The 12,275-nt window shown below is 43.0% G+C and overlaps 1 protein-coding gene across 27 annotated transcripts in view; it reads right to left on the bottom strand.

The window, feature by feature from the left end:
* The window catches only part of Kiaa1217 (KIAA1217 ortholog), an 839,639-nt gene that overhangs the window by 75,196 nt on the left and 752,168 nt on the right, over positions 1–12,275 (bottom strand). Inside the window, exon 1 of one of the 27 annotated variants that reach the window (XM_021646263.2) lies at positions 3,449–3,781. The exons of the other annotated variants lie outside the window; for them this stretch is intronic. The gene's annotated coding sequence lies outside the window, so the exon portion shown is untranslated. Of the gene's footprint in view, positions 1–3,448; positions 3,782–12,275 lie in introns of those variants that run through there. 27 annotated transcript variants of the gene reach the window in all.

A 12,275-nucleotide genomic window follows, 5' to 3' on the forward strand; every position in this document is an offset into this window, starting at 1 on the left:
AAAAATCATTAAAGACAATATTATACAATGACTAAGATGTAAGCAATGTAGTCACACACCTGTAATACCAGCCATTCAGGCCAGCCGGGGATTCAGAGTGTGATCTCCACCGCAAAAACAGAAGGGTGCAAGCCCCCTTTCCCATGTGTCAACTAAAATCCAGTGGTACAAGGGAGGACAACCTTGCGAGGAGGACAACCTTGCGAGTAGTTCAGGTGTAGAACAAAGCTGCACACAGAAGGACCACAGGCAAGACCTGCTCCAGCAAAGGAACTGAACACTCGGACGCCACTGCAGCGCGGCACAACTTCGTTCAGCCAATACATTTTCTATCCAAAGTATCTCATAATTTGAAGCAGCTGCTGTTTCTCAATTGACTTGACCTATTCCCTTTCCATAAAAATACAGGATAATCTAAATTTGGTTAGTTCAAAATCTATTTTTGGTGCAGGCCCATGCATTTCCAATTAATGAACCCTAACTCTGACAGGAATTCTGGTTCATTATTAGTACGAAAATCAAGGAGAGAGCTGTGGGATGCTTTTTGGAGGAAAAATGAAACCAAGCTGTTGTACCACCATAGTTGACTGTGAGGAGTCAGGTAGACCGTCTTCCCAAGGCTACCAGGAAGCATGCTGGAAGCTGGACGTGGTAGCTTACTGTCTGCATGGAGCCCTACAAAGAGAACCTGTTTCTTTCTGTCTCTCTCAAACACACACACACACACACACACACACACACACACACACACGCACGCACGCACACGCACACGCGCACGCGCACATACACACACACGTACGCACCTTGCCCTCAAGTGAAACCCAGAAAAATGAGAACAAAAAAGCAGAGACCAACATGTGGTGTCACGGGATGAGGATAATGGGCTGGTCAAAGGTGGGCAGTTGAGCTCCTGTCCTATTTTCACTCCTTTGATTTGTAAACCTGACCAAATCTCTCCAACCATGCTAAGCCTCTTGGATCAGAACTTCTAGGTGAATGGTTTACAAAAAAGGATGCCTAAGACCCTCTTTCTAGCACGTAAGCCCAAAGACTTCAAATTAGTCAGACTGAGTCACTTAGGGAAGGAACACCAATCTTCCAGGTCGAGTATATTTCCTGAGTCATAAATCCAAAGGAGTATTTCCTCAAAAGCAGATGAAACATTTCTTGCTCCTGGAAATTACATACAAGCAAAGATACCACCCATGGGGAAAAGCACTGCAGACAGAAATGTCACTACGGTGACATAGACCTTAGAAACACGGTATTAACATACTATTTTCTCTATACTTACATGTATATGAAAATAGCATACTCACCTGAGATATTTTGGGAAAGCACAAAAAATGGTCAGCCTGCCTTGGAGCAGGATGCCAGACCCAGGAAGCCTGGGCAGAGATAGGAAGGTTCAATCTGGCACTGTCTGGACTGCCCTGACAGAAACACACATGGAACAGTGAAAGCGCAGGCAGGGAACAACCCGTATGAAGGAAGTTTACAGCAGGAAGACGAGGATGTGTGATCCCAATCAAAGGCCACCCTAATATCAAAGACAGGAGGTATGACTTGGGTTTGAGAAGCAGAGGGCAGTGGCAGATGGGGGCTGCTGAGCTTCTGCAGAGGAGGGAAGCTGCTTCAGCTTATATTTAGGTAGGCTGGTTGTTTGGCCAACCCTGGATTTAAAAACAACGACAATATAGTCATTAGTATATACTAATTTACAGAAGGAGATTTGCATTGAGATTTTCATAATTTGCTCTAGTGGGTTGGGACACAGGCTGTCTTGATCCTGAAATCCCAGTCCTGAGTCATAGGAGTAGCCACATCCTTGGTGAGAACTTCACATAATAAATTCCCAGGTATTTTCCACCTTTGAGCTGATGTCTGTGTCTTCAGAAGGGACTGGGCAGGACACCGGTGAAGGTTAAACAAAGCCTACAGCCCCAACTTTGGAATCTCCCCCATCAATACTCTTTAACACTCTTCCCGGCCTCCTTCTGAAAGGGCAGTGGGTGGGCAAAAGAGCGGTCTCTTTTAAAGACACCCAACTCCACTGTCAAAAGCACAAATACACTCCCTGCTCGGTCCTACAAATATACTTGGTTTTGTTTTATTTTGTGTTTTGTTCTCCCCATCCCCCAACAACTTAGCCTTTGTGGAAAAGCGACAGTAAAAGCCTGCAACAGAAACAAACAGCCACTCATGCAGGTTGGTTTTATTGTCACCACTCTATCTGTGCTGACTGCCTTTATGTCACTTAACTTGTAACCTGGTCCCGAGGTAAATATAAACATCAGCCTGGTGCAGTTTCAGGCTTTGAAGGCTCCCAGTTTACAAAAACCAAATAAACAAGAGACCCCCCCCAACAACAACCAGACCCTCTAAAGTACAAGAGAGTATTTTGACACTGAGTAGATATGACATTTTAATTATTCCCTATTTCCACAGTGGCTCCATGCCTTCACCACTCAGGTATTGGTGACGCCAGGTGACATAAGAGATAGGTGCAAAGGCTCAGGAGAGAAAGCCTAGGTTCAAATCTCAACTCTTCTGCTTACTACTTACTTACTTACTTACTCACTCACCACCTTCAGCCTCAATTTTCCAGTCTTAAAATGGGTGTCATAGTATTTATGCCATAGGGTTACCATGATAACTATATGAAATGGCACATGGAATGAAGATCATATTGGTTGACAATTTTCCGCATGTTTACATTATCTACAGACTGGGATCAAAGCACTCCAGTGTAGACGAGCAGATCCACGCGTGTGTTTCTTTAAGAGGAGGCTGACAGGGTTAAAAAGGGCATGTTCCTCAGTAGTGTGACAGAATCATTACCACAAAAAACAAAACAAAATAAACAACAACAAAAGCATGATTTCTGTCAAAGACCTTCAGGCAATCATTAAAGTCCACATAACAAGCTGTTTAAAGACTGACCACTGTTCAGTGTTCCTTGCTTAAGCTTAAATTGATATCTTATTTTTTTCCCCAAACTAAAATAATTTAACAATTTAAAATGAATTTCACAGGAAAACGAGTGCAGTAACTTCCCTGGAATGCTACAGTTTTCTCTCATTTCTCTTCACTGATCTTAGAACTGAAGGGAAAGCAGCATCTGTAATACTGAAGACTGCCACAAACGCATAAATGAAAGAGCAACCGGCACTGACCCTTCAAAACCTTTCCTAAACTACAAGGTTAAACAGAAACAGGCTCTCAGATCGATAGCTTAAAGATCTGTAAAGAGATCTTTAAAAACAGCAATTTCAATAACAATGAGATCGCTTTCAACGCAGCAAGAAGTTCATGCAAAACCTCCAGCTGCAGCTCCTCACTGGGGTGAAAACATTAGACAGCACAAGAAAGCAAAGGATACAATCCAAGCCGGAGCCTGAAAGAGGAGTCTTGAAGGACGGCATTCCATTCTAAAGGCAGATCTTACCTTTCATCTTCCGTGGTCTGTTCTTTTCTAGAAGAAACTTTCTAGACTGGAAGAGACCTCAAAACTACCCCTCTGTTGAATGCTTCTAGCTCTGTCTCTCTTCATGGTGACTAAATGCTAGGCTTTGCTTTTTAACAGAAGGAAGCTTTTAGTCAAAACATGTGGTTTAAAGGAGCAATATCTACCCTTGTTAAAACTATTTCACAGACATTCAGAGGTATTACTTCTCTATGAAAGTTAAAGCTGAGCAGGAATGCATTTCTCCTGTTCCGGAAATCAGCATAACGAAAACCAATGCTGAGCCAACGAGAAATGTTTCTTCCCTGTGTGCTGTCTGGCAGAAACTGCAGCCAGATCAAGGAAACACGTGATGTTTATAAATACAATATGGCTCATGTTGTCATAACCTCTCAATGACAAAAAAAAAAAAAAAAGTGTAAGGAAAAGCAAGTGGCCACGCAGCAGGAAGGATGAGATTTGCATCAGTCGAAAGTTGCCTCTCCTCCTGCCTCTGAAGAAATGAAGACAGAGAGTGTGGAGGGAAGAAGTGCTGGGCAGACTGCGCTGAGATTTGCTGGCTGGTTCCTCAGCAGCTGTGACAGAGTCATCCTAGAGGCACAGGTAAGATGGGCACCCTGGAGCTCATGGGTCATAACCAAGACCCTCAGCGACCACCCCTGTGAACAACGCTGGAGTGAAGGGAAAACCTGGAACTCATCAGAAAACCGACAGATGTCCATGCCAGCATCTCTCATTGCTTATTCCGATCTCCTGGTCAGCTAGGTCTGGTAACTGTGGTTATAACATCTGTCTTGCTTACTGATACAGCTTCAGGATCTGGAGAAAGCATGACTGGTGGATAGTATCAGCTCCCCGGCTAGGGGGAGGGGGCTGTGACGTTTTCTAACAATGAAGTGAGGCTCACTGTTGTAAAACCATAATTCTTAGTTCCTGAGTTTGAAGAGAATGGCAATGACCTACCCTGTGTAAGGGCAATTTTGTCCTCAAGAATAATGCATACAGTATCTTATTTAGGTTTGTTTTTTTTTCCTGAGACAGGGTTTCTCTGTGTAGCCTTGGCTGTCCTGGACTCACTTTGTAAACCAGGCTGGCCTTGAACTCATAGAGATCTGCCAGCCTCTTCCTCCCTGAGTGCTGAGATCAAAGGCATGCACCACCATGTCCAGCTTATTTTTATCTTTGTTTACTGGGGAGCTAGCTTACTTTCTACCACAGGTGAGTGCACCTCGCAGAACTTACTCTTTCAAGAGGAAAACAAACAAAGAAACAAAAGGCCAAACAATATGCATTTCTTTCCATCCTTTACTACATCTGAGAAAGCCAAACTTTCTCCCTCACTGTTAACCTCATATTAAACTCCAGGGAAAATAACCACTGTCATATTACACTGATGGAAAGGAGAAACAGGAAGACAAGGAGGCATTCTTGTTTCTATTGGGAATGCGCTAGAAACAGCTCATTTTACAGCCTCATTTACAGACCAGTATATTGACCTTAGTACATAAAACATTGCCAGAAAGTTTGATAGGAACATGTTAACCTAAATAGTATTTTTCATGATTGCATTTAGTGAGAATCTATGCAGGCTGGGTTATGAGAGAGCCACAGAGAGTCTGAAGATGAATAAAATACAGACCTGACCTCTGAGGAATGTAGGATTCAGAAGAGTGCACTAGTAAGTAAAGTGTAGGCAAGAGAGGAGAATACAATAGGAGAATAAGGGTAGGAGGAGTATCCATGGAAGGTCTAAGAAAGGACACTGGTGACAAGAAGGGAAGGGGAATGAACGGTTTCATGAACACAGTTGATCCCGAGAGAGGTCTTCAGGAACTGATGGCCTACAGATGTGCAGATGACCCATGGACACTGATGATGGAGACAAGAATGATGACGTTGACCACAGAAGTGATCAAGAAGCCAGCCTTGCTCTGCACCCAGCTCCACCTCCCACTAACTGTGTGGTACTGGATGGGCTGACTAACTCTGCTCAGCCCCCGCTTCTCCTTCTGAGGAGATCACAGGAATCTCTCTCACTGTCAGGAAAACCTAGTAAGCACGAACACCATCAAAATACTGAACATGGTGCTAGGCACAGAGTAGGTGGATCATGAACATGAGATTCTAATATCATGCCAGTGAGCAGGTAGAGGGGCCTGATGGCTCAGGCAGAGACCACAAATAAAGTAGGGGGTGTGCTTTCTTATACCATCTGTATGTTTCTTCTCTTCCATTCCTATAGCATTATTTGATTCCTCCCAAACCCAAAACTTTCTTCTCAACCAGAACAAAAGAGACCCAGAATTATGCAGCCTGGCCATCTCCTCTACTTCCTCCTTATAACCCTCTTCCCTTCCTTCCTTGTTTCTTTTTTGCTGTGGTTATCTTTTGGGTCATCATCAGAGAACAGGATGGGACAAAGTAAAAGAAGATGCTATGGAGTGGATATGCAACCGTGTTAAGAAAACAAGCAAAGCAGGGCATGGTGGAGCATGCATGTAGTCCCAGCACTCGGAGGCAGAGGCAGGTGGATCTCTGTGCATTCAAGGCCAGCCTCACCTACAGGATCTCTGTGCATTCAAGGCCAGCCTCACCTACAAAGTGAGCCCAGGACAGCGAAGTCTATATAGAGAAACCCTGCCTCAAAAAAACAAAACAAAACAAAAAATAAACAAACAAATAATTTCTTTATCTTACTGTTTGGTTATGTTTATTTAAAAAAACAAAAACAGTGAGATAAATAAATAAATGATAAATATTGTCTGTGTTTTGACATCTTATTACAAGTAACTTTTATAACTTACAAAACTTGTATGTGAATATCAAGGAAGGGCAAGTGGGGCTGAATACACAGGAGCTAAAAGAAGTGCGCTCAGATCTGGTCTCCGGGATATGCTAGCTGCCTGAGCTGAGGAGAGGTTTCTTTGCCCTCAGTTTTATCATCTGAAATAACTGGAGTCAGCACACCTATTTTGCAGAGTAGTTGACTTTCAAGTTAGTTAAAATCTAAATCACTTTCCCATTTGTTCATCCCACCGACATGGGAAGATCTATTATTTGACATCAGGAACAATGGCACACAGAAAATACTATTCATGTATGGACAGATCTGCAAAGAAACTAATACCACTCACATGAATGATTATAATCCTGTAAGAAAAAAAAGTAAAAGCCAAGTGGAATATATGACAGGAGAAAGAAGAAAAGCAGTGAAATTAAAGAGGGAGGCCAGGAACGAAGCCAGCACACAAACTATAGCCTGTGAGTGTCTGTGCTCTTGTGGGTGGGACACAGATGTAATTCTAAGCTTTAGAGTAGCAACACAAAGAAGGAAAATGATCATGTACAAGACTCCAAGTGTCCCTATGATAAAAATAAACCAGAAGAGGGGAACTATTCTTGGGAATAAGACTGGGGATATTTTTACAGCGGGTCCTCATGGAGGCCAGAAAAAGAGCATCCAGCGTGCGCAGCGCTGTGGTACTTGTCCTGCTGCGGCCACTCTTCACACTGACTGTTCCTCCAGATGCTACACCGGCTTTCAGAGAGCTATGGAGCCAAACATACTATGATCTGTGCCTTTAAAAGACAGAGCATCCTTGGAATAAGCTGAAAGCGACCTGAAGGGTTGGAACAAGCCAAGAATGTGTGCGGTTGCTCCTCAAAGAGAAGACAGGATCAGACAATATTCAGAAGCTTTATGTAGTGAGCAGATTTTCATTTAGGCTCAAAAAGCAGTTTTTAATTTTAATTACTTTTAAAACATTTTCCTGTGGAAACTTAAAACATAAAATGACAGAAAAGGATGTAAGAAACCCCTGTTACCTTATGTTTTTCAATGTTGTTTCCTCTACTACTTTTTTTTAAAAATTCCATTGCTGGAGTGTTTTTAAAGAAAGCTCCATTCACCGTGTTGTTTAACATGTAAATACTTTAGTATGTTTCATTTTTTTTTAACCACTAACCTGTTATTCTAACCCATATAGTTGCCAGCTATCCCTTAATATCTTCTGATTCCTAACACATGTTAAAACTTTCCAAACAGCTTTAAAGATGTCTTCTCAGGTTGGTTCAGTCTACACACAGCCCCATAGCTTAGCCTTTAAATCCACAGAACTTCCTTCTATGCTGGTAGGCTGGTGGAGGAGGGAATGAAACGGTGGTCCGTTAACATGTTAAAGAAGACTTAGTCCATTTTGTGTTGCTATAACAAAATATACAAGGGTTGGCGTTTTTTGGGGGAGGTGTTGTCCCACACCTCCATTCTGTTGGCTAGGACATACAGATAGCATGGTGCAGGTGAATGGTGAGGGCAATTCTGTGCAGCACTGAGTCGAAACAGCAGAAAGGGAAATGGCATGTGAGAGAGATGCTCATCATGCGAGTGGCCTCACTTGATGAGAGCCATGCTGTAGTAAGTAACTTAGTTTGGGGAACTAAATTAGTCTTTTCTGAGTTGGTTCCCTCAGAACCCAATCACTTTTCAAAAGAGCCCTAATAATCCACCTCTCACTACTGTGACCTTTCAGGCCACATTTCCGACACACTCAAACCACAGCAGGCAGACACATCTGGAGACATAGGGGACTCCAGACACCACGGACAGGAAACAAGTGACATGGGAAGAACTGAGATGTGAAGTAGTGAGCTCTGCAGTCAAAGCACAGTCAAAGCTGTGCACCCTGACTAGGAAGCCAGCCCACGGCATGCGACCTGCCTCCTAGCTCAACAACTGCTTAACACAAACAAGTGTTCATCAGCTATAAATATGGGGGCTTACACCCATGTCTGACTCAAAGTTTTGTTTTGAGGGTTAAATGAAATTACACCTGAAAGTGCCTAAAAAGGCCCACGAATTAGCATTTACAGGAATATGAATACAGGAAACAGCCAAAGGACTGTCTGTGAGTGGCTTTGTGAGTGACATGGGGGAAGGCTGGTGAATGGCGGTATATTTTGAAGGACAGGTCTCAGGGAGAAGAATCACTGAGAACACAGTTGAAAATGTTTTTATTTTTAAATATGTGTAGCAGTGTATGTCTATGTATGGGTTTGGGTACAAGAGTGCAGAGCCTGAGGAGGCCAGAAGAGGGTGTCTGATCCTTTGAAGTAGGAGTTGCATGGGGTTGGAACTGACCAGATGTGGGTGCTGAGAAGTGAACTCAGGTCCTCTGTGAGAGCAGTACTTGCTTTGAAACATGGAGCCATCTCTCCAGCCAAAATCTCACTGTTTTTAAATCTTTCCTACTCCATTTCCTGAACATGCCTGGGTGAACACGCAGTATGAGTACATACAAACACAGGCAGTCCATCCCTTAAAGACAGAGAATCAAGAAAGTTCTTCAATATTACATACATAAATACTGCAAGAAAATCAATGTGAAGACAGTTGCTGACGGGTTACACTCTTGGGTTTGGAATTACAGAGAATGGATCTAGGAATACATTTCAAGGTTCACTTACAGGGATTATAGTGTTTAAACACTAGTTAAGGCAGTGATAAGATAAAGATCACAAGTTCAAGGACAAACTAAAAGGATAACCCAAAAACACAAAAGAAAAACCAAAAAAGCTCAGAATGCATAAAGCTTGCCAGAACACAGCCCCTGGGGAGTAATGGGGAGGTCTGCTGAATCAGGGAAGCTAGGACCTGTGTGAGTGCAGGCAAAGTATTGAGCTATGGTTTGGAATGGAAGCCATTGGTCTCTAAGGAGACCATTCCTCAGTGTCAAACACAAAGCTCAAATAGACAACAACTGGGAAGCAGCATCTGACTTGGGTATTGGTAGTTAATTTACGATGCAGGGTTAATTCTGGGAGTGTGTCCTAAATGCAAATCTAGCAGTCTGCATTGAAGTAAAAAACTAAAGACACATGAGTAAGATCTACAGTAGGCTGAGAGCACTGCAGAGTGACAGCAGGGAATCTTGGAAAATATCAATGTACACAAGAAATAGAGAAAGCCCAAATGGTAAGATAACCACAAGTTTAGTGAACAGGGAGCCAGAAGTCCCCTCTGAGAGCCACAAAACAGAATGGATGATCTTTGAGGTATACATAATTTGTGAATAAGCACAAATAATTTATTCAGAAGGGCCTGATCCATACAGTGGGGCCAGTGTCCTGGAAACTGACTTATTAAAGCTACCTGATGTAAAAAACAGAAGCCATGTGACTAAATTAGATTGGGTGTTTTACACCCAAGTGGGAAGAATCAGCAGGCGCAGGAGTCCACTTAGGTATGTTCCATTCTAGCCAAAAAGAACAAGTCTCATTAGATAGAGGGACCTCAGCAATGCTCAGCTAGACGGTGAGTGAAAACTAGATGCCTGCTTCCCCACCAACATAAATTCCATATGCACTCAGAGGCCCATAACCTCAGAGTTAATGCTTCGGTCTAACTCGCTTCCTGGGCAACACCATCCTATCATAAAACCGCTCGGGGAGAAATGCCTATAAACTGCAGACCCACAGTCTTACATTTTTTTCTGACTCAAAGGCAAGGTATTAAAGTCCTTGTTTAGGGAAAATCTCAGAGGTCATTGCAGAATCCAGGCGTCGCTGTTACAGCACCTCTGCTTCTTCCAATTCACGTTTTTTTCATCTGATGTTTATCGGTAAGGAGTGAGCAGTCTGGCCCAGGCTGACTCTGGGGCTGCTGAGCGAAGTCTAATGACAGCAGGGAGCTGCTGTGACTGATGGATGTGAAAGGTTATCATGGGATTCTCCCATAGTCACACTCACACTGCCAACACACATAGTGTGCCTTGGCCTACCACGTGGCTTGGTTTCGTCTACAAGCATGACTGACACTTGCTGTCCCTTTTCTGTTCTTCACCATAAGTAGTGAAGTCTCACAGCTGGACTGCAGGCAGGGCTCAGCCAGACTTCTAGCCCTTTCCCAGCAATACAGCCATATTCACTGGGAGAGGAGAAACAGCTTCAACTCCAACAGAGCCCAAAGGGAAGCTCTGAAAAGTGCCACATCTTTAAAGTGTGTGTAATCTGGGAACAGGGTCTATGTTATAAGCTTCAGACATGATGTTTCTGAAAGAGCTTTTTGAATTTCTCATTCCTGAGTAATCTTCACTAAAACAAAAGGACTTTTCTGCTAACTTCATTGTGAACATTTGTTGTCCCTCATTTGAGGGTAATTGACTTTCTCTCTCACAAACACAACGGTATCTGAAGTAGGCTGTGACCAATCCAGAAAGGAATCACTTTTGTTTTACCCAGAAACCAAAGCTGAAGGTCTTTGCTGGAGTCCAGAGCAAAGCTTCTGCATATTAATAGGCGCTGGGCATATGGTTAACATTTGATGTTCCTGGTACTGTGTAGGCAACCACATCTGCTTAAGAGTTAAAACAGGTGTCCTCCTTAGCCATACATAGGGCTCCAAGAAACAACGGCAGGGTGCCTGTCTGGGGAAGGGCTCTGCAGAACAGAAACAACTCTGAGTATGGCAGAACAACAGGCGGAAGGAAGGCTGGTGCACCAAAACTAAATATATCCAAACGGCAAAGACCTCGGTATGTTCCCCAAAGAAGAACAGCAGAGCTGAACAAGGGAGGGTCTCATAATGTCCACCTAAGCTCCATTAACAGCATGGCCCACAGTCTTCATATGGCTCTGGCTTGCATTGAAAGTGTAAATGACTAAGAACAAATCTCAAAATTCTAAATTTTTCTGAGGTAGTCCCACAGCTTTTTGGTTTTAATCGCATACTATTTTATAAATGGGGGGGAGGGGGCAGTTGAGGACATAACAGGCCTTTCCCTCCAAATGGTGGGCTGTGGTGCTTTCACTCAAATAACAATTCACACTTTCACAGAAATTCTTTCAGGGCCCCTCAGTTGAATCTGTAAAACCCCTTTCTTGGTTTTAAACTCGCATGCTCCTCATGGAAGATGGAGCTATGGTCCTCCATAGATTCTGCATCCCAGTGCCCCACACATGTGACATTAGGTTACAAAGGAAAGGGGCATTAAGGCGGCTGCCCAGTCTGCATGAAAATACGAGGATTTTTGCAGACTGCTACGTAGGTTCACATTAATTCCAAATGAATTTAAAAGTGGACAATAGAAGACAGGAGATTTGAAAATGGAAGCAGGTCCAGAGGGATATTATTTTACTGGGATTGAAGACAGAACTGCATTTAACCACATGGTGGTTAAATTTGATTTCCAGAAAATAGGACAGATACACACATGCAGGCGTGCATGCACGTATGCACTGACTCTTTAGAAAAGAATTCAGCTACACTGGTCAGTCCTTAATTGGTAAGACTCCTGTTGCTTTAGTACACTGAAATGGCCATCATTCATTATGCAGCAAGAAGAAACACATGTACAATGTGGGTAAGGACAGAGCAGCTTACTCACTCATTGACAATAAAAACTTTTTTAACTTAAACTCCAGTGTCTTGTAGGTGTATTTGTATACACACTTGTATGTGTTGGGGAAGAAATTCACTTTGAAAAATTAATTTATTCCCCACCTTTATTGTAGCTAGACACATCCCTTCCCAGCGGACTTGTACTAAACATCTCTGCATATTATAAATATTTGGGCACTCTCCTAGATGACCTAAATCTAGAGAGTTCAGCTTCTAGATCACGTAGGTATTTGGTATTTGTATTCGTCCCTCAACATAGTTCAGAGAAGATTTGGTAGTATTTACCACTGAGAGCAACCAGTCCGGAGTTAGCAAGTGAACAGCCAGATGTGGGTTCTGGCAACTGTGGGAACAAGAATTGTTTTCCCATGTAACTCATGCACTTTTTTTTTTTGCTTTGTTTTGTTTTTATTG

The sequence above is a fragment of the Meriones unguiculatus genome, chromosome 19 (assembly GCF_030254825.1).
Source record: "Meriones unguiculatus strain TT.TT164.6M chromosome 19, Bangor_MerUng_6.1, whole genome shotgun sequence".
NCBI classification, from domain to species: domain Eukaryota; kingdom Metazoa; phylum Chordata; class Mammalia; order Rodentia; family Muridae; genus Meriones; species Meriones unguiculatus.